General features: G+C 42.3%; 1 pseudogene; it reads left to right on the forward strand.

Annotated features, from left to right (window-relative positions):
• Window positions 1–6,215: 6,215 nt before the first annotated feature.
• Window positions 6,216–11,360, forward strand: LOC130028020 (spermine synthase-like; annotated as a pseudogene).
• Window positions 11,361–26,770: the final 15,410 nt, after the last annotated feature.

A 26,770-nucleotide genomic window follows, 5' to 3' on the forward strand; every position in this document is an offset into this window, starting at 1 on the left:
AGAACCCAAAAGGAGAGAGAGAACAGAGGGGATGAGGGGGGGAGGGGAGGGATACTGGGATCCGTGGTGGTGGGAAATGGGCACTGGTGGAGGGACGGGTATTTGATCATTGTATAACTGAAACCCAAGCACAAAAATTTGTAAGTCTACAGCTGTACCTCATGGTGTTTCACTAATAAAAAAAAATTTCCAAATACAATAGCACAGTGGGTAAGGCGCTTGTCTTGCATGCAGCCGGCCAGGTAACCCCAGTATGATTCCTCTGCCCCTCTCAGAGAGACCGGCAGGCTACCGAGAGTATCGCGCCCTCACAGCAAAGCCTGACAAACTAACTGTGACGTATTCGATATGCCAAAAAACAGTAACAAGTCTCACAATGGAGATGTTACTGGTGCCCGCTAGAGCAAATCAATGAACGGGAGGACAGTGCTATACTTAAAAAAAAAAAAGCTGAACAGACCCCTCACCAAAGAAAACCTACAGATGGCTAATAGGCACATGAAAAAAATTATATTACTTATCAGTAAATGTAAATCAAATATACAATGAGATATCCACTTATACCTGTGAGACTGACCATATCAAAAAGATCCAAAAACTACAAGTGCTGGTAGTGTGGAGACCAGTCCATTATCTACAGAAAACAGCATAAAATTTCTCAAAATGTTAAAAGTAAAATCTACCATATGACCTAACAATTCCACTCTTAGATATCGATTCAATCACGATCATCCTGTTGTTCATTGATTGCCTCAAGCAGGCACCAGTAACGTCTCCTTCGTCCTAGCCCTGAAATTTTAAAAAGTGCCATATTCAAGGCTCTTTCAGGGTTAGGAGAATGAGACCCATCATTGTTACTGGTATTTGGCATATTGGGAATGCCACAGGGAGTTTTCCAGACTCTGCCATGTGGGCAGGTTACATTCAGTAGCCTGCCAGGTTGTCCAAAGTAAGAATGAGATAATAAGATGTCTGGGAGCTGGGTTTTCTAGTCTCTGGGTCTTGGCCGTTGATGGGATTACCTGGCACCAGGGGCAGTTGGTGGGTGTGACCCCTGCCTACTGGAGTTTGGAGGATCTGGGTGGAGGATGCTCAGTCCCAATCCGAGCAGGCTTGGAGATCTCAGCCCTGGGACCCACATGCCTGTGTTCCTCTGCCGGTTCCTTCATGCGTGTGGAGAGTGGTCTCAGCATGGTGGTGGCTGGTTCTGGAGGTCTTCGGCTGCCGGGGCTCTGCTCAGGGCAGGGAGGGAAACTCAACCTGTCCCCCTCCAAGGGGCCCCGGCAAGGACAGCCAGGCGCGGGGGCAGAAGACTGTGCTGTTCTCTTCCGGGAGCTGGGTGTTTTCCGGGACTAACAATTCCACTCTTAGATATCGATTCATAAAACACAATAACACTAAACCAAAAAGAGACATATGCCTTATTATAGTGAAGTTATAAGAGCCAAGAAAGAGAAACAATCCAAGTGCCCAAGACAGATGATTGATGAAGAAGCGTTGCACATATACAATAAAATAAGGGGGGAGGGGCGCCATGTTGGAATCATGTCATTTGCAACAACACAGATAGAACCGGTGGGGATCTGCTATGCAAAATAATTCAGAAGGAACAACAAAGACAATGGAAACAGATCCTTGGATTCTGAGAATACAGAACTCAGGTTACCAGAGCAGTGATTCGCAAGGGAATCTGGTCAACTGGGATATTGGTTCCTTAGCAGTGGGCATGGAATGCTAACATACTATTGAATGTATGAAGCTATGCCCCTAAGTATGTAGAGCCAGCGAGTTAGCTCAGTCAACTGGAGCACGTGCTTCGCATGCAGGAAACCTGGGTTCTAGCTCAGGCACCTCATAGTCCACCAAGCCAATCAAAAGTAGCTCAGAGGTGCCACTGAGTGTGACCAAATACTGCCTCCTCCCCCACACCCATGGAGCAGAGAATAGTCAACATTACCTCAATACAAATAGATAATTGGAACCAAAACTTCTGCAATACTTTAAGAAAATAATTGAGCTTCAGAAATGTAGTGATCTGTAGAATAACTGCCTTGCTTGTGTGAGGCCCTGGGCTGAATCCCGCTCCAGCCCCCTGAAAAAAGATATAATGAACACTGAATATATTGAAACCTATCTTATATGAACAGGATGTTTATGAATGCAGAAAAATTTATATCTTAAACTGTGCCATCAGCAAACAGTTATGTTCTTTATACACACTGGACTTTCAGACCTTCATTAGCCTGTTACTAGTATCAGGCTACAAATGTCTGTATCTCCTCTACAAACGTCATCGACTTTCTAAGCTTATATAAAGGCTTTACATTGTCCTTGATGATGATCACTTTCTCTGTTTTTAATCTAATGTGCTGCCTATTTCACAGCTTTACACCATTACAAACTTGTATAATTGCTATTTTTATTACTTATCACTTGATTTTATTGCTGACTAAGATGGAAAACACAGGGGAAGCCTATATTACCCAGGACTATAGCTCTGTTTTAGGGAATATAGCTATAGATATGTAGATATATAGAGATATAGATTTACTCAGGACCAGAGACATAGCTCAAAAGGACAGAGCACATGCCTTGAACGCAGAAGGCCCAGATACGCTCCTATACAAATGTAATTGTTTAGCAAGTGTTAACTTCTCACTGCAGTGCTTTCTCCATAGCCTTATTGGTTTTAGTAAAAATGATCAGAGGATTCCAAGGTTGTCATTCATTCTTCCAAACGTTTGCAATGTCTGGTGTCTGCAGTGTCTGGCCGAGGATAGTCTCAGAGCACCACCAACTGTGAGTGAGCCCCAAGCAGAGAGAACTGGAGTCGCACCTAAGCCCCATCAGATGTGGCCCTCCAAACAAAACAAACAAGCAATAGCTGCCTTCCAAGCGGTTGACCCGGGTTCGATTCCCGGCCAACGCACCAAGGGCGGAGGAGCAGATAGCACAGCGGTAGGGCGTTTGCCTTGCACACAGCCAACATGGCCGGCCCGAGTTCGATTCCTCCGCCCCTCTCGGAGAGCCCGGCAAGCTACCGAGAGTATCTCGCCCGCACGGCAGAGCCTGGCAAGCTCCTCGTGACGTATTCGATATGCCAGACACAGTAACAACAAAGTCTCCAATGGAGACGTTACTGGGCCCGCTCGAGCAAATCGACGATCAACGGGAGGGCCTTTACTTTTACTTTTACTTTACTGTGGCTATCAATGCAGAAAAACGTCTTTAAACTGAGCAGGAATCCTGCATTTAGCTAACAGTTTCCCTACGCTGTTGACTATTGTGGTTCTAAGCGAAGTTTTGTGCAACAAGGAAATAGTCAAAACAGCGACAAGAGGCAAATTATTTCGAATGGGCAGATGCTATCTTCATCAACCATATTCAAAACCACAGATACAACTCCCAAATCTCTTTTCAACCTTTTTCTGACCTCAGTCCCCTTTCCATTTTGTTTCCATCTTGTGCCTTTCTGTCCTACTAGTGGCCCACTAGGCTCAGTTGTGGCCTCCCATCTACATGTTTTTCACCTCTATTGCCCTTGGGATATCCTGGGGTCCTACAAGGGATCATACAAGCCCTCCCTAAACTGCAGCAGGATTCCTACCAGGCAAAACAATAAAGCAGAGACTCCTCTACTTCCAGATATACTCCAAACGTATGCTTCTATTTTGCGTTATTTTATTTGAGGAGCTACATCTGGCTGTGTTTGGAAGCAATTTCCAGCTTGCTGCTCATGGATCATGCAATGCCAGGGTGGAACTAGGGCTTCTGCATGCAAAACACGCATCCCAGCTCTTGGAGTCATCTCCTTAGCAACCTATTTCACATGAATTTATTCAGTTCTATATAATTTTTTACACATAACTTTCCCAATAAATCTTCAGGAAGGATTTTTGCTTGTTTACGTACCCATAATAGCTAAGAGTTTTCCAAAAAAAAAAAAAGCGTGGTTCATGGACAGTCTTCAGAAATATGAATTTGGGCCTCACGGTCATCCAGGGAGGTAGGAAGGGCAGGAATAGTCCTTTGTATTTTAGAGAAGGAAGTGAAGTGAAAAGATTAAATGTCAGGTCTAAGATCATAATGTTTCTTAAAACTCTTTAGACATTTAACATCTAAGTGAAGGCTCCTTTCTTTATCCTAGCTGGTCTTTGACTTGAGCTGACTGTTTTAGGCAAAACCTTATAAGTTTTAGGCAAAACCTTGTAACCTTGTAAGTATATGGTCATGAGTTCAAACTCCTGGGTTCTAAAGAAGGAAGGAAGGAAGGAAGGAAGGAAGGAAGGAAGGAAGGAAGGAAGGAAGGAAGGGAGGGAGGGAGGGAGGGAGGGAGGGAGAAAGGAAAGGGAGGAAGGAAGGAAGGAAGGAAGGAAGGAAGGAAGGAAGGAAGGAAGGAAGGAGGAGCATTTGATTTGCATGGGTAAGCTTCAAACTTGACCTCTGAAAGTACAAAAAAGAAAAAGACAAAAACTTCAGTTTGTCTTTATTTTCTGAACCTTTTCCATGTTTTATTTTTTTTTTGTGATTTTTCTGCTTACATTATTCAGCAGTTTTCATACTTTGGATAAGAATTTAGAAAAAAATCTTATTCTTATGCAGTAAATAAGACATACCAGTTCAATTAATTGTGCAGTCCAAAGGACCAGAAGACTAAACTCTGCATGAACATTATGACAGCACACTCCTGTGATAGCTGAGATTTCAACATAATCAGTTTGGTGATTGACTTTAATCTGCACAGCAAGCTCACCAGGCTCTTATCTTGAACCTTGAACTAAAGCAGTATTACACTGTGCAGGGTAACTGGCACCCATTCATAAAATTACATGGTGTTTTACTATAGTGAAATTTCTGGCATTGTTTGGGAAAATATTCCTAGGAAATCATTTTGTGGAAAAACAATTATAAGCAGAGTGAACATCTATTCTCTCCGTGGGAAATCAAATTGGATTTCAAACTTCATGGGGTTTAAAAACAATTATATCCAGGGACTAATTTTCATGTGGTATAAGGTCCCTTGATGAATTTTAAATCAAGTATTCCCAATGTGGTATTCTTAAAGAACAATGTTCATACAAGAGATGTGATGTCCCAGAGTTATCAACTTGCTTTTCAAATCTCTTGGGAAAATTGAGTTGTACTAAATTTAGTCATGAGAATTCTTTGAGTGCTTATAAACTCGGGGTTAGAAGCTGGTTTCATTGAAGACATGCATGTTGAGAGCACCATTTTCCAAGCTGCAAGCAAGTTACAATAAAACTCCTGATCTATCAATTAAAAAAATACAATAAATGGGGCTGGAGCGATAGCACAGTAGGTAGGGCGTTTGCCTTGCATGTGGCGGACCTGGGTTCGATTCCCAGAATCCCATATAGTCCCCTGCGCACCACCAGGAGTAGTTCCTGAGTGCTTGAGCAAGGAGTAACCACTGTGCATCACCAGGTGTGACCCCAAAAAGCAAAGCACAGCGGGTAGGGCGTTCGCCTTACACGCGGCCAACATGGCCGACCCGAGTTCGATTCCTCCACCCTTCTCGGAGAGCCCGGCAAGCTACCGAGAGTATTCGATATGCCAGACACAGTAACAACAAAGTCTCCAATGGAGACGTTACTGGGCCCGCTCAAGCAAATCGACGATCAACGGGAGGGCCTTTACCTTTTTACCAAAAAATATAATAATAAAATAAAATAAAATTATACAATAAAAGGATGTTCAAGAAGGAATAATTTCTGTAAAATAATTAATTGCTGGAGATCATAAATCAGCAAATCGTACAGATTGAGGCCAGAAAGGAGAAATCTCAATTTTATTGCTGAAAAAAAAATCCCTTCTAGTTTCTGAGAATGATGGTTTTCTGAATTTTGTTATTACACTGGATTCTTCCATTCCTTGCTCTATTACATGTTACCCTTAGCAATGTTAGATCCTATCTCATAGTCAAGTATAACTATACAGAACTGCCTTGCATGGCGCAATCTTCTAAGCCAGAGTTACAACGTGATCATCTACATCAAAGATAATAATTTTCTGATTGGGCTTTGAGTAAAAGAACTCCAGGAACTAAAATTACTTAGGCTTAGTTGAACTCTCAAAGACCTGGAGTTCCTTGGTGTGTCTGGATGATTGGGTCCCAATGGGAGATGTTTGGAGTATGATTTTTGATACAAATATATTGACTTGGTGATCTTCACAGCAACATTGCAATGATAACCATGAAAGAAGATTGCTATACCTGTCATTCACTATCAAGTCAGGTAAAAGAAAAGAGTCAACTGCATTCTTTCCCCTCTCCATTAAGTAACATTGTCTCTCAGCAACTCTGCTCACTTAGTATGAGTCAATCATTCTCTCACCTTCTCTCAGGTTTCTGCCAGGATATTCTTATATCCTGTACTGTGGGAGAGTGCTCTCATATTGGCAAACTCTTGTATCCAAATCTGTCTTCCACCCACCTTGGCTGGGTATGCCCAGAATGAAGATTCAAACATATTCTGGTCTTGGCTAGTCTTGAAATTAGATGTCAGGAAGTATAGGTCTTTTCTTACCTTAGCAATCCTAGCAACTTCTTGATAAAGTTGTTTTGTACCTTAACCCTAGTTATTGCTCTGATGGTCAAAATAGAGATGCAGAGATCATGAAGAGTTCAGAGAAGCCTTTAAATAAGATCCAAGCACGGTATGCTGGGGTATATTTGTATATGGTGTGTAATTTCTTTTATTTTGCCCTCAATAGAGAGGAAGATTAAAGCACTTATGCGGGATCAGAAGGTTCAGTGAGTCCATCTTCCTGGAGAGAAGAGGGACAATCAACAAGCCTTGTGACAGGGATCCACTTTTCCTAACCTTGGCATAACAGACCCACCTCAGCCACTCTTTCAATTCAATCTTGACTTTGGTTCTCATATTCAAATTCCTCCACCTCCAATTTAGAAGATGAGAGCAAGGGCCAGAGAGAGCTCAGTGAGCCTACTGTTATCTCGTGGTGAATTTGGATGGCCTTCCTTTATTATATATCCCAGGTCATAGATCACCCTTCTTAGCCACTCCCAAGAGAATTATGTTCTATCTAATTATTATCACCAGGGCTTATAAACCTTTAGGTAAAATATGTAATACAGTTACTGATTACAAAAAGGTCTCCTCTCAAGGGGTGCGGCTGCATTAGGCAGGGATCATGTGTTGTTCTTCTCCGTGTCCTCTGTGTTAAATCACAGTCCTAAGTATGGAAGATCAGTAAATATAGGATGGAACAGAGTAAGGCTTCTGTCTCCCAAACATTTGTCCATTGACCAGATTTTTTAGGTCTTGGTGTCATCATCTTCCCATGGCTCTTCTTGCCTCAGATACTTGATGTGTCTTTTGCATTACCCAAAACTGATGTGTTTGGATTTATAAAGTAAATATTTGCTAAATTCCCTGGCCCCAATCGAGCTAGGCAGTCCCAGGAAGTTTCAGACATGGAGATGTCCTGGTCATCCTTGGTGTACCCCATGACCTTTCATCCTTGTTCCACTTAAGTCCCCTTGCTTCAGTGAAACTCATCCCTTCCCCCATCACCCTCTTAAATAAAATATACTTATCCTTATTTGGTTTAAGTTGACTGAGTCACAGGAGAAAAAATATGCTATATAAATTGTGCAAACTCCTTTTATTTATTTTTTTTTTTTTGCTTTTTGGGTCACACCCAGTGATGGAGGCTCAGGGATTACTTCCGGCTCTGCACTCAGGAATTACTCCCGGTATTGTTTGAGGAACAATATGGGATGCTGGGGATCGAACTCGGGTCGGCCACGTGCAAGACAAAAGCCCTACCAGCTATATTGTAGCTCCAGCTCCAAATTGTGCAAGCTCTTAGGACCAAGAGTTTAGAAAAGCAAGTAGAGCTCTGGCCTCCCCACTAGCCACTTGTGTTTCTTCAGCTCTACAGACCTCAAGTTCTTGTCTAATGTTTCTTAATTGCCATTTCCTGTGAATCAAAATATCTCCCCAAGTTTTAAGTGCATATATTAGGAATATTTGGTAGGCTTAAATCTCAGGAGAGTATTTGCTTTTTCAAAATGGGTCTTATTCACAGGAAGAAGCCTTTAAATGATTTTGAAGTCATTCCACCACCCAATCTCATGTGACTGCCACCCCTCTCCCCTTCAGTGGGGTCCAGGACCCAGATCAACTTCATGCTCTGTGCTGAAGGCAAGGCAGGTCTAAAAAGATTGCAGTCCTTCTTTAGAGACAAGACATGAAGGAGTCAGGGTCAGTGCACACTTTTCAGAATCACAGCTATTTAGTGGCCGACATAAACAGAAACAGCAGCTTTGCCAATTTCAGAAGTAGCACGCATGGATTGGAAAATACTGGCCCTTCAGAGTTACAGGGGGTGATGCACAAGGCAAAGAAAGAATTCTTGGATGTTTCTTTAAGTTTTTGCTTTTGGGGCCACGCCTAGCAGTGCTCAGGGCTTACTCCTGGCTCTGCACACAAGGGCCACTCCTGGCAGGTGCAGGAGATCATATTGGGTGCCAGGGATGGAAACTTGCAAGGCAAGCAATCTATCCCCTGTACTATCATTTTTTAAAAAAATTTTATTAGTGACTCACCGTGAGGTACAGTTACAGACTTGCAAACTTTCGTGCTTGTGTTTCAGTCATACAATGGTCGAGTACCCATCTCTCCACCAGTGCCCTTTTTTTTTTTATTAGTGAAACACCATGAGGTACAGTTGTAGATTTACAAATTTTTGTGCTTGGGTTTCAATTATACAATGATCAAGTACCCATCCCTCCACCAGTGCCCATTTCCCACCACATGGATCCCAGTATCCCTCCCACACCCATCCCCCCGATCCCACCCTGCCTCTGTGGCAGGGCATTCCCTTTTGTTCTCTCTCTCCTTTTGGGTGTTGTGGTCTGCAAAAGAGGCATTGAGTGGCAATCATGTTAAGTCCATAGTCTACTTTCAACATGCATCTCCCCTCCTGAGAGGATCCTCCAAACACTCTTTATTTGGTGCTCCCTTCTCTATCTGAGCTGCCCTTTCCCCTAGAATGCCCTACTGGCCTCTAAGCCATGGAGTAATCCTCCTGGTACTCAGTGCCCATTTTTCACCATCAATGGTCCCAGCATCCCTCCCACCACCCTTACCCCTTACCTGTGGCAGGGAATTCCGTTTTGCTCTTTCTCCTTTCGGATGTTGTGGTTTGCAGTAGAGGTATTAAGTGGCCATCATGTTCAGTCTATATTCTACTTTCAGCCATCATCTCCCATCCTGAGTGGGCCCTCCTAACACCCTTTACTTGGTGGTCCCTTTGCTATCTGAGCTACCTTTCCCCCAGCATGTGAGGATGGCTTCTAATCTTTGGAGTAATCCTCCTGGTACTTATCTCTACTGTTCTTGGGTGTTAGTCTCCCGTTCTGTTATTTTATATTCTAGAAATGAGTACAATCTTTCTATGTCTGTCCCTCTCTTTCTGACTCATTTCACTTAATGTGATACTTTCCATGTTGATCCACCTATATGCAAATTTCATGACTTCATCTTTTCTAATAGCTGCATAGTATTACACTGTGTAGATATACCAAAGTTTCTTTAGTCAGTCATCTTTTTTCTGGCACTCAGGTTTTTTCCAGATTCTGGCTATTGTAAACAGTGCTGCAATGAACATATAAGTGCATATGTCATTTCTACTATACTTTTTTTTGCATCTCTGGGATATGTTACCAGAAGTGATATTGCTGGGTCAAATGGGAGCTTAATTTCTAATTTTTTTGGAAGCGTCCAAACTGTTTTCCAAAAGGCCTGAGCCAGTCGGCATTCCCACCAGCAGTGAAGGAGGGTCCCTTTCAAGCCACATCCGCACCAGCACTGGTTGCTTTTGTTCTTTTGGATGTGGGCCAGTCTCTGTGGTGTGAGATGATATCTCATTGTTGTTTTGATCTGCATTTCCCTGATGATTAGTGATAAGGATCATTTTTTCATGTGTCTTTTGGTCATTCGGATTTCTTCTTCGAGAAAGTTTCTGTTCATTTCATCGCCCCATTTTTTGATGGGGTTGGATGTTTTATTTTTGTGGAGTTCAACCAGTGCCTTGTAAATCCTTGATATCAACCCCTTATCAGATGGGTATTGGTGGAATATCCTTTCCCATTCTGTAGACCGTCTTTATATTCTGGTCACTGTATCTTTTGAGGTGCAGAAGCTTCTTAGTTTAAGGTAGTCCCATTTGTTTATCTCTGTTTCCACTTGCTTGGCCAATGGAGTGTCACCTTTAAAGATACCTTTAGCTTCAATGTCATGGAGGATTTTGGAGGATTTTGTGAACCTTGTCTTCAATGCCCCTATACTATCATTCTGACCTCAAGGCAAAGAAGAAATTGACAACACTTGGAACACAGCAGAAGAATGAAAGAACTGAATCAGCACTGTATGGGGCAGGTAAAGTGAATATCACTTAGGGTTGGAGGAGGGGCCATAGATAGACTATGGGTCCACTGTGTCTGGCCACCTGTTGAGGGTGACATAGAAAAAGTGGTATATGTAGACCCATATTGTCACTAGTGTTAAAATTCCACATGACAATCCATTTGGAATTTTTTTTTAGGGAAGATGTTAATTTGGCAGAAACTGATTTGGCATACACCAAATCAAGGACAATGGCAAAGAAGATGATACTGCCAAAAATATCCTGGAGACCAGGTCCTGAGAAACAACAAAATTGAAGCCAAAAAATTGTCACTGTGACAGAGACTGACCAAATGGTGATTGATGGATGTAAGAAATCACTGTGAAAACTTTTTACTGGCATATTGGGCCATGTTTTTGGCTTTGTTTTGGGTCATTACTGGTGGAACTAGGAGCTATTCCTAACTCTCAACTTAGGAATGACCCCTGGCAGTGTTCATGGGACCATGGGTGGGAATTCAAAGTAGGAGCATAGCCCAGAAGCTTGAAAGGCAAGTGTCTTACATCCTGTACCATCTCTCCAGCCTCTGTCTTAAACACAATCTTGAAGGAGCTTGTTAACAACTTCTCATGGAAGGCTGTATTCCAATACTAAAAAGCCTGCCAAAAAAGTGAGGGAGTTTGATTATGTGATTAATGATCTCACAGCTGTTCCAATCTCCCTGGCTCCAGAATATTCTCATGGGAATTTCTCAGAATGATTCTTGACCTCTCCCTGAACATTCTTAAAGAAGGTTAGAAATATGAAAGACAGGGAAGCTCTGTGACTTTGACTGAAACCCTATGGAATTATGAAAAACAACTGCTCTTGTATTGTCATATGGAATTCACAATGGAAATCTTGTTTCTGCATTCTGGGAATTATGGGTGTTTCAAACAGTTTGGAAGAAAGGTAAACCTTAAAGATTATAGTCTGAAATCATGTGTGCTGTAGAGTCTTCTTGACATTCATATGCCATCCATGACATAGAAATGACTCAACTCCTCTAGGTTTTGTTGTTTTTATTTTTCTCATTTCTATTAGGCACTATGATTTTAATACTGCTACTTACAGTTTTTGTGCATTGATCGTTCCATGAAGGTATCGGCATAGGAACAAAGGCATGCGGGTTCCGGGGCTGAGATCTCCAAGCCTGCTCAGATCGGGGCTGAGCATCCTCCACCCAGATCCTCCATCTTCCAATAGGCAGGGGTCACACCCACCAGCTGGCCCCCTGGTGCCATGTAATCCCATCAACAGCCAAGACCCAGAGACTATAAAATCCAGCTCCCGGACATCTTATTATCTCATTCTTACTTTGGGCAAACTGGCAGGCTACTGAATGTAACCTGCCCACATGGCAGAGTCTGGCCAACTCCCCGTGGCGTACCCAATATGCCAAATACCAGTAACAATGATGGGTCTCATTCTCCTAACCTTGAAAGAGACTTGAATTTGGCACTTTTTAAAAAAAAATCTCAGGGCTAGGACGAAGGAGACGTTACTGGGGCCTGCTCGAGACAATCGACGAACAACAGGATGGTCGTGATCATGATCATCGTTCCAATACCACAGCCCCACCAGAGTATTCTCTTCCCTCCACCCATTACCCAAAGATATTTACTGTTCACCTTCTCTCCCAAGGCAAGCACAGTTCTAAACACCACGTATCCTATTCTATTGTCTTTGGCCAGACGTAAATATTAGTTTTAGGTATGAAAAAGTGCTCATTATCACATGCTATTAGGGAATGCAAATCAAAACAACAATGAGATATCACACTAGTAAGCATGTCATATAATCCAAAATTAAAACTAGAAATAACTGGTGTGTGCAGGAATGTAGTGAGAAAGGAACCCCCATTCACTATTGGTAGGAACATTGTCTGGTTTAACCTCTGTGAAAAACAGTATGAAGGTATCTCAAAAACAAAAGGATAGATCTCCCTACAACCGTGTGTTACCACTCATTATTATTATTATAAATTCTCAAAAATAGATAAATTATATCTATTTTCATAAGTCAACGTGGCTTTTTTCTTAAAAAAATAAGTCAGCTGTAGGCTGCTAAATTCACTAAACTAAAATGAGATTTTTTTTGTTACCTTTTTTCTATTTGGGTTAATTTGTTTATTTGGGTAGATTTTAAGTTCAATTGTTTGGAGGAGTGAACATCATTGTTTTTATTCTGGAGGAAAGTTCTTAAAAGTGTTTTTCTGGGCAGGAGCAATAATACAGCCTGTTGGGCATTTGTCTTGCATTCTCCAGAGCAGGGTTCCATTCCCAGCATCCCTATGGTCCTTCAGCAGCGTTAAGAGTGATTTATTTTACATACAAGTGGTACTACATGGAAAGTATCATGCTAAGTGAAATGAGTCAGAAAGAGAGGGATAGACATAAAAAGATTGAATTCATCTGGGGGACATAACGTAACAAAATAGGAGATTAATACCCAAGAATAGCCGAGATCAGTACCAGGAGGATTACTCTATGGCTTAGAGGCCAGCCCGGCATTCTAGGGGAAAGGGCAGCTCAGATAGAGAAGGGAGCACCAAACAAAGGGTGTTTGGAGGATCCTCCCAGGATGAGAGATGCATGTTGAAAGTAGACTATAGATGGAACATGATTGCCACTCGATGCCTCTTTTGCAGACCACAACACCCAAAAGGAGAGAGAACAAAAGGGAATGCCCTGCCACAGAGGCAGGGTAGGATGGGGAGGATGGGGGTGGGAGGGATACTGGGACTTATGGTGGTGGAAAATGGGCACTGGTGGAGGGATGGGTACTCGATCATTATATAATCAAAACCCAAGCGCAAAAATTTGTAAGTCTACAACTGTACCTCATGGTGTTTCACTAATATATATATATAGAGAGAGAGAGAGAGACAGAGAGAGACAGAGAGAGACAGAGATTAAGAGAGAGAGAGTGATTTCTGAGTGCAGAGTCAGGAGTAACCTTTGAGTATCATTGAGTAACCTTTGAGTGTGAGGCAAAAAGAAAAAAAGATTTTTTTCCACAAAATTTGACTTAGATATTAAAATTTGGTGCTAATAAGAATTACAAGAGAATAATATGAAATGGTATTGAAAGACGTTTATGTAGATATACTATACTTGATTTGTCTAGCCCCAACAAAACCCCATCTCTCTCTCCACCCCCCCACCCCCCACACACACACACCTCACATGTACAGTTTGTTTTTCTTTTAATGTTTGATTCCCTTAACCTACCGCCTTTATTCTTTCACTGGGAAAGAGTAAACTATTTGACACTTTGTTTCTGAAAGACAAGCACTTCTTTTATTTTTAATTTAATTTTATATTTTATAAATTGTTCACAGTAATTCATTACATTGAATATTCAAACACCAATTCCACCCCTATTGCGCCTTCCCACAGCCATATTTCAAATGTTTCCACCCCAAATCTCAAACTGTGTCCCCCTGAGCAGAACCAAAACAATTTTGTATTGCTTGTTATGAATAATCCGCTAAAAACGATCCAATAAAGTTTCCTTAGAGGAAAGTGTATGAAGATTGTTACATTTCATCCTGGAGCCATTAAACCCTTGTATAAGAGATTACTAATGTGTTTGTTAAACCAATCAAATGTTGTGTGCTACTCTTGGTATATCAGTGGTGTAGAAAATGAGAGGTTGCTCCAGGAATTCTAAAATTTAGAATATGATGATAGAGCAGATTCACTCATGGGTGAGGTCTATGTTGCTCTCTTCCGGGAGCTTTATTTCGGAGTCTCTGGATCTTGGCCATTAATAAGATCATATGGCTCCAGGGGCAGGTTGTGGGTATGACTGCCAAGCTACTGGTAAATCTGAGAGATGCAAGGAGAAGGTCCATTCCTGCTCTGAGTAAGCTTGGAGATTTCAGTCACGGGTCTCACATACCTGTGTTTTTCTGCACATTCACTCATGGGTGAGGCTTGTTCAAGTGTGTGGAGAGTGGCCATGAGCATGGCAGTGAATAGATTCTAGAGGTTTTCAGCTTCTGGGGCTCTGTTGGGATGGGGAGGGAAACTCAACCCACCTTCCTTTGAGTTACCCAGGTGAAGACAACCTGGTTCAGGAGTCTGGAAGTTCTATGTTCCTCTCTTCCTTAGCTTCATTTCTGAAGGACAAGCACTTCTTAATATGAAGACAGAATTCAAATAAGGGCCTGAAGTGTCTGTGCTGTGCTGTTTGAATCTCTCAGAGTCTATCAGTGCAGTGTGCAGGCAGAGATGCCAGGACAGCATTTCTGGTGTCATCCAATAATATTCAGCAAGTGCAAGTCATCTTCGGAACTGTGAATTCCCAGGAGGATAAAATGCTCTCCTCAAATATTTGCCTTAAAAAATATACTTGCACAAAGATTCCACCTGTAACAGCATGTTATTAATCTCTTGTACAAGGTCTTAATGGCTCCAAGGTGAGATGCAACAATCTTCACACAATTTCCTGTAAGAAAATTTGGGGGGGGGATCATTTTTAGCAAATTATTCATAACAAGCAATACAAAGCAAATTATCTAGGGGCATGCTTTGTGGATGGTAGGAATATTCAAAATAATGGTGGTGGGATTGGTGTTGCAATATTGAATGTAATAAATTATGGGAGCAACTTTATAAAAATAAAATAAAACTTTAAAAAATTGCCTTGGTGACTGCCAAGAGTCCTGGTTCCAAGATGATAAAATCAGGGTCTTTATTTATTTTTATTTATAAATTTTTTGTTTTTGCATTTGCTTTGACTTTTGGTTACGGGACATACTCAGTATTGCTCAGCAATCGCTCCTGGAGTTGCCATGAAGACCATATGTGATTCCAGGGATTGAACCAGACCTCTCTCTCTCTCTCTCTCTCTCTCTTTCTCTCTCTCTCTCTCTCTCTCTCTTCTCTCTCTCCATATTTTAAATTTTCTGCACGATCTAGTGGTACAAGGTCACCAATGTCCTTAAGTATTCAACTCTTTCCACCAATCCCTTAACCCTCTGCTTTCAGGTTTCTCAAGGCCCCTAGTTCTCAAGCATTCCTACTTAGTTTCTTATTTCATTAGCAGAGACTGCTTGGGAAAGGCTTATATTTATCATTGTCACTTAAATATCATTTTTTAAAATGAATTTATGTAGAGGTAGGTGAGCACTAAACTTTCTATCTGGGAAACTCTGGGACACCAATAAAACCCGACCCCTTATTAGATCAAAGGCCAGGATATAGGGTCTGAAAAGCATTTGGCAGTAGGTGTTTTGAGTACTGTGTGGGTCCAAATAGCAAATTCTCTTCAGTGACTCCCTAACTTCATCCAATGTTCCAGCATGTTCTTATCTGTACTGTAAGCAGCAGGGTGGTGGATGATGCTATTGGAAGACTAGAGACTCAGCTGGATGATGTCCAAAAGCCTGGAGGCAGAGGGGGGAAACAGTCTCAGTATCCATGACCTGCATGCCATGAGGTGTGAAGCTGTTGGTGGAGACTCCAGGTCTGCTGTGGTCTCTGCTTTGCTCAGGCTTTTGGCCTATTCTATTGGAAACCAGAACCACTTTTTTTTCAATCAAGAGAAAGTTAAAAAAATGGAAGAAATTGGGGCCAGAACCCATAGGATAGCAAGTAAGGAGCTTGCCTTATACGTGGCTGACCTGAGTTTGACTCCAGCATCTTCTGTGATTCCCCAACTCCACCATGAATGAGCCCTGAGTAAGCCCTGAGAACCACCGGGTGTGGTCCCAAAACCAAAATAAAAATATAAAAGTGGAATAACTCTATTCCATCTCTCATTGCTATTAGAAATAGCAGATACCCTAAAATAAACTCCAAAGAGTCCACACTCAATCTAAGAAGGGTATTACTTTGATTATATCGTGGTTCACTATTTTATTTTTATTGCCATATATCACACTCCAAAAATAAGCTAAGTTCCAGGCAAAAAAAAAAAACCCACCAAATTAGGCTCAAGCCTGGCCTATATAAAGATGCTGGCTGCCAGCCTGTCTCACAAGACTTCTAAGAGGGTTTAGAACTGGTGTGGAAACTGGTAAAGGACTCCCACGGGTAGTTGTCAAAATGCAAATGCAAATAACTAAGGCCACTCTACTTCCATCGGCAAATGTTTTTCATGATATTTTGTATAGATGAAAATAAATAATAGCAGCTCTCTTCCTTTCTTGTGGCAAAGATAATAGATATGAAGTGCCAGGCATATGGTGAATGCTCAAACATGATAATCATTTAAATTTTTGTCATGATTGCTATAAAAATCAGCAGACTGTGAATGTGAAGCTAATTTTTTTTTAGAAGGGTGGCAAGTAAACCCTGCATAAAAACTGCCATCCTTCCACATTCTGCCACTTCCAAAGTTGTTTGTTGGGTATTTTACAGATTTGACTTTCAGGCCACACATGGCAGTGCTCAAAGCTACTACTCCTAGTTTTGTGCCCAGGGGCGAGGGGGTGGGGGGATGTTCCAAGTGGTGCTTGGAAAACCCTGTAGTGTCGGGGATTGAACCCAGATCTTCTGCATGCAAAGCCTAAGCTCCTGGGGCCATTTCTCCGGCCCCCGTGTAAGGGAACTCTTGAACCTCTTGTGTGAGAGAACATAGATCAATGCATTAGCCCAATTGGCATTTTCCAGTTACTTAGGTATAGGGACAGCTTTGTAAATTCATCAAGGATAATATGGCAGAAATAAGCAGGTACAACAGTTACTATAAGACTTTTTCTTGTTAAATTATTTCTCTGACACTTGTTCTGATGCAAAATTATTTTTCATTTATCATAAAATTCTTCTCTTTTGGAACATAGGTAACATGACCAAATTCCTGCCTACAGATTTTCAAATCTGCTTTCCAGAACAGAAAATTTGGATGTCTTTGGCTCAAGTGAAACAACTGAGTAATACAGTGGATGGAATTGCATCAACGTCCTCTCTGATAAATGGTTTACAGTCTCAGATACTTGTGAACAAGGGCAGATATACCAATAGTAAAAGATAAATGATGAATAAAAGGAAATAACCTTTTTTTTTGAGTCCAAGGCTATCATCAGATAATGGGGGATAACTAGCACCTTCACTTTGCGTAGATCAGTGCCCTACACATTTCACTGGGCCCTCAGTGACCACACAACTTAATAAGTAAGAAAATATGCAATAACTAAACCTACACATATTGTAGATTCTCCCAGGAAACACATACTTTCATATACTTTTTTCCTTTTCAGAAAGTGTGTTTTCCCCCATCAATAACCCTAAATTTCAAAACTGTTCTTTATTCAACCAGATTTGAATGTTTATTTAAAAAATAAGGAGTAGGGACAGACAGAGTGGTCTCAGCATGGTGGTGGCTGGTTCTGGAGATCTTCGGCTGCCGGGGCTCTGCTCGAGATGGGGAGGGAAACTCAACCCGCTCCCCTCCAAGGGGCCCCGGCGAGGACAGCCAGGCACGGGGGCAGGAGACTCTGCACTGTTCTCTTCCGGGAACTGGGTTTTATAGTCTCTGGGTCTTGGCCATTGACGGGGTTACACAGCGTCGGGGGGGGGGGGCGGGAAGTTGGTGGGTGTGACCCCCACCTACTGGAAGATGGAGGATCTGGGTGGAGGATGCTTGTCCCTGATCCGAGCAGGCTTGAAGATCTCCTGCCCCCGTGTCTGGCAGTCTTCTCCGGGGCCCCTTGGAGGGGGGTGGGTTGAGGTTCCCTCTCTGCCCCGAGCAGAGCCCCGGCAGCCGAAGACCTCCAGAACCAGCCACAACCATGCTGAGACCACTCTCCACACTCATGAAGGTACCAGCAGAGGAACAAAGGCATGCGGGTCCCGGGGCTGAGATCTCCAAGCCTGCTCAGATCAGGGCTGAGCATCCTTGACCCAGATCTTTCATCTTCCAGTAGGCGGGGGTCTCACCCACCAACTGCCCGCCCTCCTGTCCCAGCACCGTGTAATCCCATCAACAGCCAAGACCCAGAGACTAAAAAACCCAGCTCCCGGAAGCACTGGGCCGCATTTGCGGCCGCGTGACATCTTATTATCTCATTCTTACTTTGGACAATAGGGCAGGCTACCGAATGTAACCTGCCCACACAGCAGAGTCTGGCCAACTCCCCGTGGCATACCCAATATGCCAAATACCAGTAACAATGGCGGGTTTCATTCTCCTAACCCTGAAAGAGCCTTGAGTGGCACTTTTTCGAATCTCAGGGCTAGGACGAAGGAGACGTTACTGGTGCCTGCTCGAGGCAATCGACGAACAACAGGATGATCGTGATTGTGATCGTGAGGGCCAGAGAGTTAGCTTACTGGGTTGAGCATTATCCCCAGCACCTTATGGTCACTGGAGCACTACCAGGAGCACCCCAAGTAGAGAGCCAAGAACAACCCCAAACACTCAAGAACCAATAGGTGTGGCCCGAAAACAATAATGAGCTGAGAGAAGTCTTCAGTAACCCCAGTTTTGTGCATTCTCCACCCACCCCAAAGTTATATTTTCTGTTTACCAGATCATTTGATTTGTTTCTCATGATGATATGGTTTATTGAAAAAAATCAAAATAACCCACTGTTTCTCAATAGTCTATAATATCATTCAGGTGCTTGAAAATGTTATTTCACTTAGAGTTTTAAAAAACTGCTGCAGATCTCAAAGAAAAGTAATGCTGTTGCTGGTAATTATTGATATGACTCAGGCATCCTATTGATACGCATGCTTACACAGCTCTTTAAATAGTACTGGCAGAGAAAGAGAAGCAGCCAAGCAGATTTTAAAAACATTAAGTTGTTGTTCTTGTTTATGAGATGCACACAACTGAAGTCAAACTTCAGTACAATAGATTAAAATTTGAGGGTCAGAATTAAAGAACATGGTTCCACTATTTAAAAGGAAGTCTGTGATTTTTTTTTGTTCATGATAATATCATTTGAAAAGCTGTATCTTTGAATAACAGCCCACAATCTGTACCAAAAAAAATAGTATTAATCGTTTCTTTATGCTTAGTTGGTTGGCAAGTGTATGTAGTTATCAAGCCATCTTTACCAAAATAAAATAATGCCATTTGATTAGGTGTAATCAAAAGACATTATTTCCTTTTCCTTCAGAGCCCACAGTTGAACATAATAGTACCTATTTGTTCCTGCATTGAAAAAAATACAGATAAAGTACAAAAGAGACAAATAGATGTATTTTCATCACAGTGAAAGTTTGCAATTTGATTTTTGTTTATTTCCAACATTTTTTTGAAGCAGATGCACATATCATGGTTTACTATTTTTCCCCCCTTCCCTTAGTTGCTGTTGTTCTTTCAATGACTGGAGTCTGCACACTCTTAGACACAGTGCTCACTGGGGGTTATACATGTTTGCTGTAGTGCTTGGCACATACTTGGCTCTGGTGGTTCAGATAGCACATGCTCCATAGGGCTACCAAGGGTTCGAGACAGCAGAGCCACTGGGACAGTCTTGGCACATGTGGACATCACCAGGGATCAAACTCATGGCCTCATGCTGGTGAAATCTGAAGCCCATATCCCCATGCCTATGTATATTTCTGACTCCCCAAATTGTGTACATTTACTTGATACTGTGTATTTATGATATAGCCAATGTTACTAATTAGTCTTCTGCAATTTTTACTAGCTGAATGTACTAACATTTACCATATCAATCCTTATTGGTGAATTTTTATTTTTACTGAAGTTATAAATCACAAGCTACCCGTGATGTATCCGATATGCCAAACACAGTAACAACAAGTCTCATGATGGAGACATTACTAGGCCCACTCGAGCAAATTGATGAACAACGGGAGGACCGTGACCGTGATAAATCACAATAAAAAACATCTTTTTTTTAGTTTAGTTGGGCTTCCTAGGGTCTTTTATTTTACTTTTTTTTTATTCAACTCTTATCTATTTCATAGGCATTCCTAGAATATATATGTCAGCTTAGAAAGGCTATTCATATTTTTAAATTTTTATGTTTGCTTTTGGGCTGGAGCGATAGCACAGCGGGGCAGGGGGGGCATTTGCCTTGCATGCAGCCAACATGGCAGACCCGAGTTTGATTCCTCTGCCCCTCTCGGAGAGCCCAACAAGTTGCCGAGAGTATCTCGCCCGCATGGCAAAGTCTGGCAAGCTACCCGTGTCGTATTCGATATGCCTAACAGAGTAACAAGTCTTGCAATGTTACTGGGCCTGCTCGAGCAAATCGATGAACAACGGGAGGACAGTGACAGTGACAGTGATGCTTGCTTTTAAAGATACCTGTTTATTGATTTAACAGCTATTTAGTGACCATTCAATGAACAGATACATATTTATTGGATCCTGGGATGTATGACTCTTTAGCTGAGTTCTTGCCTTACATATGTAAGGCCCAGTATTTGGTTCTAGTACCAAACAAAAAAATATTTGTTCATTGTAGGCAGTGATCTATAGCAGGAATACTTGGAACAAATATCCCTACATGTGCCACTGATCCACATACCCAGGTCCCCGAATTTATATTCTTGATGCTTTTATCTCGTAATATATGAGAAAAATTATTCAGTCAATATTCTGTGCAGAAGACCTCTAGAATCAATTTGGGATACTAAAGATTAATGGATGATTAATAACAGCAATTTTCCCTTCTCTTTAATGTTTCTAGAACCAAGTTTCGTTTCATTTCCGATTGTTCCTCAAAGGCCAAGGGAACGGTATAGACTAACCTATTGTATTTACTCCCAACCTTTTGTGGAAGTTATTGGTCCATGTTTCAACACAGTTTTTGCCAATAGTTGAGGGAGATGTACGTGGGTTGACCTCAGGAAAATTTTCTCACTTTTACAAAGGAATAAAACACAAAAGGACTGCCTTTTCTCACACTGTCAAAGTGAATTGCTGATGTCTATTTATTTTCCTTTGTGGGTAGTGATAGCCACACCCATTTGTGCTCAGAGTTTCCTCTTGGCTCTGAGCTCAGTGATCACTCCTGTCAGTGCTCAGGGGACCATATGTGAGTGGTGAAGGGGTGTCTATGTGCAAGACAGTCATCCTACCTGCAGTACTATCTCTCTGACTCCAGCATATGATGTCTAGAATGACAGTTACCTTCAAAAATCAAAGCTGCCCAGTTGAAGATGGCTGAGCAAGAAATATTGCGGAGAGACTCTGGAGTTTGGCGATCCCTGAGCCACTGAGAAGTCACCCTTGCAGTGAACACTTCCTTCCTTCCTGCGGACTTTTAATTGCTTAAGACTTTTCTCTTGAGTTTCCTTTTACTTGTGTCTAGAATATCCTGGCTGATACTTTTAAGTTTGAAATTACAGTGCAACCTTCAGACCCTCACTTCATCTCTCCGAGTTTACTTTATTCATTCCGATGACGAGACACAAAGAGCTAGACAGTGATAGCTCTCTATATCTAAATTATTTTATAACAGTGAAGCCATTTTAACATTAAAAAAATTTTTTTAGGGGCTGGAGAGATAGCACAGTGGGTAGGGTGTTTGCCTTGCACGCGGCCAACCCGGGTTCAATTCCCAGCATTCCATATGGTCCCCTGAGCACTGCCAGGGGTGATTCCTGAGTGCAGAGCCAGGAGTAATCCCTGTGCATCGCCAGGTGTGACCCAAAAAGCAAAAAAAAAAATTTTTAGAGACATACTCAGAAAAAAAAATGCTTGGGTTTGAATTAATTAAATCATTTTTAAAAGCCAGTGTTCTGAAGCTAGAGAAATAATACAGAAGCAAAGGGGTTTACTTTGTATGCATCCGACTTGGGGAAGAAGGGTCCGTTTTTGCAACCCTTCGCCCCATATGGTCCTGGAGCACCAATACAAATGATCCATGAGCACTGAACTAGGAGCAAGCCCTGAGCACTCCAGAGTATGGCTCCCTCAAACAATTCCCTGTGTTTGCTGTTGTTGTTGTAGTTGTTGTTATATGTTCTATTGTTTTTTTTTCTAATTTCTTAATGGAGTAAAAAAATTCTTCTAGAAACTGAGAAATGGGGTCAGGTAGGACTCCTAAGAAGTGCTCAGAAGGCCCAGATCCCCCCACCACCACCCCACACCACCCACTGAGCAATTCTCAGACAATCAGGACTGCAGTTCAATATAGTGACGCAAAGCTGCTCAGGCCCTGCTATGCCTGGAATCACTTGTTTACCACCAGTGCTCACAGGCCTCAGAGGCTGCACCCAATATTGTGGTACCAAAAACTAGTACCTAGGTATAGCATAGACTAGGCAGGCACCCTAACCACTGTACTACCTCCCAGTCCCAAGGATTTATTTGATAAGTCAGAAAGACATAAACTAAACCGTGGTAGAAATAAAATTTTGATTCCCTGTAAGAGTTCTGGAAAATTGGAAGTTATAGATGTGAGGAAGAGAGAACCCCCCTAGAGGTGTAGAACGTTTAGACAGTAGTGGATTATAGGTTGATTTCAGAAACGAAACAGGTGAAACATTCTAGGCACATTAACAGCATGGTCAGAGGTAAGAGCTCTCCAGGCTGAGTGGAATGAGCATTTAATTCCAAGTGATGCTTCCTAAAAGCTGGGTTTATGGCCCTTGAGATTGTATATTTCTTCTGAGAGGTTTGGGGTCACTCACAGAGGTGCTCAGTGTTGGGAATTAAACCTGAATTTCCTACATGCAAAGCGTGTCATCTGCCTATTGAGCTATCTCCTCGAGCCCAAAATTTGTAGTATCCTTAAAAGCAAAAGTTAGCAATCTCAGTGAACAACAATGCACAGTTCCAACATATTTAAGCAGATTTAGATGAATCTTGCTTAGAAATATTTAGATCAAACTACTTCTATTCCCTAGATGCAAAAGAACCCCACATGGATACTCCTCCTGGTATATTAAACTATAAATCAGAGTTTTTATTAATTCTGGTACTTCCTTTATAACTAAACCAAGTTTATAACTCATGCAGTTGAAAAAGCTTGTGTTCAAAAAGGCCTTGTGAGATACTTGAGTAGGTTCTGTTGAGTTGACATTTTAGTAAAAGATCAGACTAGGTCAACTCATTTCCTCTTAATCCAGTTTCACATTGTAACTTATTCACAATAGAAAAGAAATCTTAACATTATTGGATTGAAACTAATCAGAGACTTAGTCACAGACATTTGTCCTAGCTGGAACAGGCAATAATTTAAAGGGAGTTTCTGTAGACATGGAGGCATGAAAGAAAGCTTAAATAAAAGAATAAACAGTCCCCAGAATGATGTGAAGCCCTGGGAGCTCTTTTCCATCTGGAACATTCAGCTTTTCATTTATTTGAGGGACACAAGGCACTCTTTCTGGACTGAAGGAATAATCATGTATAATTTCTCATGGACAGCATAAGCATCCTAGGGCTTCGTTGCCTTAAGAGGTCCCAGTGAAAAACCACTGGCATTACTGAAAGGCCTCCCATAAAGAGTAGGCTATTAGGGAGTAGCAGGGGAGTACTTTCCTTTCGAACATGTGTTTAAAGCTATTACAATGCCCAGAGCTGGTTAACTGTGGGCACTTGAACTTGGCCTCAAAGAGACAGAAAAGGAAGTCAAGCTGAGCCACAATCACTCTGGTCACTCTGGCAACTAACTCTCAGAGTTGGCTTTCAGCGCTGTTTTCACTCCCTAATCACCCCAAGCCAAAACACAGAGGGCTGTTCTATTATTTCAAAAGGTAAAGGTAAAGGTAAAGGCCCTCCCGTTGATCGTCGATTTGCTCGAGCGGGCCCAGTAACGTCTCCATCGGAGACTTTGTTGTTACTGTGTCTGGCATATCGAATACTCTCGGTAGCTTGCCGGGCTCTCCGAGAGGGGCGGAGGAATCGAACTCAGGTCGGCTATGTTGGCCGCTTGTAAGGCGAACGCCCTACCGCTGTGCTATCGCTCCAGCCACTGGGCCCGCTCGAGCAAATCAAATTATTTCAAATTTCTCAAATATATGTAAGTTCATCCAACTCTCGTGTATCCTCAAATTAACTGGGAATGTTGGACAGCCAGTGAGTGGTCCAACCAAGACTTTGGCGTGCAAAGGTCTATCAGCCTAAATGCGATTTCAATGCTAGAAAGCTCAATATCTTGGATACGTGATTTAATCTTTTCACTCAGCCTTTGTTTCCTCTAGTTTACAACACCGACAAGAATGTGATGTTTTGGGGTTTTTGGTTCTTGTTCTTTGCTTTTTGAGATTAAACACAGAAATAGCAAAGAGCCATGGACTGAGCACACTACTTGAAAGCAAGAGGCCCAGGGATGATCCCCAATACTGCACGGTCCCTTAAGCACTGCTCTGTGTTGGTGCTAGGGGTAGTACTGAGTATTGTGGGTGTAGTCCAACATCCCTCTCAAAAAACATTTTTTTAAAAAAATTTTGCTTTCCCCTACATTTCTCCCTCATCAATTTCCTTCTTCACTTCTTTCACGATCCTTCCAGTTCCCTCCTCTTTCTCCAAATAAACTTGATCTGTTTAGTCCAATTCTTTAACCAATTGCTGTACAGCTTGGCCTCAGGCATCACCAGAGAGGGGTTTTGTGTTGAATAAATGTAGTATCTTGGTTTAGTGGTTTCCTAGTGTTGTCTTAAAAATTAATAGTCAATTGTTTTTGTTTTGTTTGGGGGCAGGGGGACATCCAGTTGTACTGAAGGCTTGCTCCTGGCTCTGCACTCAGGTATCACTCCTGGCGGTGCTCAAGGGAAAACATAGGAGATTGTAAGGGAAAAAACCGAGGTTGGTCAAGTGCAAGGAAAGGGCCTTCCCTACCTGCTGAGTATATGACTATTGCTCTGGCCCCTAAGAGTCCATTTTAAATCATACTATTTACTTGAGTAAAGGTACAACTCTCATAACTGAGTTTCTACCCTTGAGAAACTCTTCCTTCTTAATGGATCTCTGTCTTTCCAGGCTGAAGGGATAGTATTGGCACTTTGGCACTTCTCTGGTCAAAGCAGCTGTTGGTAACTTCTTTATATCCTCAACTTCAGAGACGTTTTGCACATGTCACTCAATAATAGAGACTTATTTCCCTACACACACACACACACTCACAAACACACACACACACCAGGGAGCTTTTACATGATCCTCTAAAAGAGAGAAAAATTGATGTAGAAAAGATTTGCTCCATCTACCTCACCTCTCAGGTTATCTCTAGGGAGAAAGAAACAGGACTTACAAGCAAAAGTAAAGCATTTTGATAACAGATATTCCAGTATTTCACTGTGTAATCATCACACACCATTTTTTTTAGTCCCCAAATAGTGTTATAACCTTTCATTGCCTAATTACAGACAGTTTAGTAAAACAATTCTTAAGTAACTTTGGCACAATTCTTTGTGTTTTTTAAGCATAGTCACACCACGCTCAAAAAAACAAGTCACAAAATCTGTTATGATAATGCAGTGAAAAAATGCATCCACAATAGCACTAGATGAAAAGTTGATACTTAAAGGAAAGGAGCACATCCCCAGTGTCTACACGACACAGAGTGTCATCTGGAAAGTTACAGAGCAGGAAGAGCAGCAAGCAGCTTTCCCATGAAGAAAGCTGGCCACTGTGTCTGTGCTGAAGAACTGCATACGATGGGCAGTAGCAATGGACTTCAGGAATGATTAAAAAACAAAAACAAGATTCAGCCAAAGAGAAGGACAACATGGAGGGCGGGACCCGCAGATCCCGAAGGAAAAAAAAAAAAAACAGGTTCCAAAAAGAGCCGAGATCATCGGGAAGCCCCAGATGGGGTAGGTTTCGCATCCCGCCTCCCCCAGATGGAACCCTGGTGACCAGAAGCCTCTACAACCACAGCTCGAGTATGCAGGAACTAGGACTTTTCCTCAAAACCGCGCGGCCGCGCGACATCTCTATACATACAAAGTGATCCATATATACAAAGTAAACCACCCAACGTTTCTCTCTGAAAATCATAGTTAAGTTTGGAGCATGGCCACAGCCCCAGAAACACAAGGACTTAATGCAAAACCCAGCAGCTTGGAGCAGAAAAGTGAATGGGCTATGCGTTAATCCAGGCCATCATGACTGTCCAGAGGGGAAAGGGTGTTGCCCCATTCGCCCTCTCCTCTCTGGAAAGAAAGATGGCGGCCACATGGGAGCCTTGTGGACAGCAGGCATGAGCCGGGGGAGTGGGGGCGACTAAAACCTCATGGGAAGGGGGGCGTTCCGGTCCGTCCTTCACACCCTACCGAGGTCACCAGTTGCCCCACACGAGTGGCTCTCCAGCACGGCCACAGCCCCAGAAGCACAAGGACTTAATGCAGAACCCAGCAGCTTGGAGCAGAAAAGTGAACGAACTATGCGTTAATCCAGGCCATCAAGTCTGCCAGAGGGGAAAGGGGGTTGCCCCATTCGCCCTCTCTTC

The sequence above is a fragment of the Sorex fumeus genome, unplaced genomic scaffold (genome assembly GCF_029834395.1).
Source record: "Sorex fumeus unplaced genomic scaffold, SorFum_2.1 ptg000038l, whole genome shotgun sequence".
Lineage (NCBI taxonomy): Eukaryota > Metazoa > Chordata > Mammalia > Eulipotyphla > Soricidae > Sorex > Sorex fumeus.